General features: G+C 41.2%; 1 non-coding gene across 1 annotated transcript; it reads left to right on the top strand.

The window, feature by feature from the left end:
• Window positions 1-1,001: 1,001 nt before the first annotated feature.
• Window positions 1,002-1,109, top strand: LOC148564162 (small nucleolar RNA R71). Its single transcript, XR_015884565.1, has one exon. It is a non-coding gene; the product is annotated as a small nucleolar RNA R71 (small nucleolar RNA).
• The last annotated feature ends 556 nt before the right edge of the window (window positions 1,110-1,665 follow it).

Genomic DNA, 1,665 nt, shown 5'->3' with positions numbered 1-1,665 from the left:
ATTGCACTAAGAAACTTGGTAACTTGCTCTTCAGTAACATCCTCATTCTCTTCAGAAGAGGAATACTCATCAGAGCTCATGAATGGCATAAGGAGGTTTAATGGAATCTCTATGGTCTCTAGATGAGCCTCAGATTCCTTTGGTTCCTCAGAGGGAAACTCCTTATTGATCACTGGACGTCCCAGGAGGTCTTCCTCACTGGGATTTACGTCCTCTCCTTCCCTTACAGGTTCAGCCATGGTGCTTATGTTAATGGCCTTGCACTCTCCTTTTGGATTTTCTTCTATATTGCTTGGGAGAGTACTAGGAGGGATTTCAGTGATCCTTTTACTCAGCTGGCCCACTTGTGCTTCCAAATTTCTAATGGAAGACCTTGTTTCATTCATGAAACTCACAGTGGCCTTAGATAGATCAGAGACTAGTTTTGCTAAATTAGAGATATTTTGTTCAGAGTTCTCTGTCTATTGCTGAGTGAATGATGGAAAAGGTTTACTATTGTTAAACCTATTTCTTCCATCATTATTAAAGCCTTGTTGAGGCTTTTGTTGATCCTTCCATGAGAGATTTGGATGATTTCTCCATGACGGATTATAGGTGTTCCCATAAGGTTCACCTAAGTAATTTACCTCTGCTATTGCAGGGTTTTCAGGATCATAAGCTTCTTCTTCAGAAGATGCCTCTTGAGTACTGTTGGATGCAGCTTGCATTCCATTCAGACTTTGAAAAATCATATTGACTTGCTGAGTCAATATTTTATTCTGAGCCAATATGGCATTCAGAGTATCAATTTCAAGAACTCCCTTCTTCATAGGCGTCCCATTATTCACAGGATTCCTCTCAGAAGTGTACATGAACTGGTTATTAGCAACCATGTCAATGAGTTCTTGAGCTTCTGCAGGCGTTTTCTTTAGGTGAATGGATCCACCTGCAGAAGTATCCAATGACATCTTTGATAGCTCAGATAAACCATCATAGAATATATCCAGGATGGTCCATTCTGAAAGCATGTCAGAAGGACACTTTTTGGTCAGCTGCTTGTATCTTTCCCAAGCTTCATAGAGGGATTCACCTTCTTTCTGTATGAAGGTTTGAACATCCACTCTAAGCTTGCTCAGCTTTTGAGGAGGAAAGAACTTGGCTAAAAAAGCCGTGACCAGCTTATCCCAAGAGTTCAGGCTGTCTCTGGGTTGAGAATCCAACCACACTCTAGCTCTGTCTCTTACAGCAAACGGGAAAAGCATAAGCCTGTAGACCTCGGGAATAACCCCATTGGTCTTAACAGTATCACATATCTGCAAGAATTCAGTTAAGAACTGAAAAGGATCCTCAGATGGAAGTCCATGAAACTTGCAGTTCTGCTGCATCAGAGAAACTAGCTGAGGTTTCAGCTCAAAGTTGTTTGCTCCAATGGCAGTAATGGAGATGCTTCTTCCATGTAAATTGGAATTAGGTGCAGTAAAGTCACCAAGCATTCTCCTTGCATTATTGTTGTTGGGTTCGGCTGCCATCTCCTTTACTTGTTCGAAATTTTCAATTAGGTTGTCTCTGGATTGTTGTAACTTAGCTTCTCTTAGTTTCCTCTTCAGAGTCCTTTCAGGTTCTGGATCAGCTTCAACAAGAATGCCTTTTTCCTTGTTCCTGCTCATAAGAAGGAGAAGAGAAAAA

Source organism: Arachis ipaensis, chromosome B5 (assembly GCF_059453495.1).
Source record: "Arachis ipaensis isolate K30076 ecotype BB chromosome B5, ASM5945349v1, whole genome shotgun sequence".
NCBI classification, from domain to species: Eukaryota; Viridiplantae; Streptophyta; class Magnoliopsida; order Fabales; family Fabaceae; genus Arachis; species Arachis ipaensis.
Note: the sequence above shows the minus strand (reverse complement) of the source record. Positions and strands in the feature narration are given on the sequence as shown.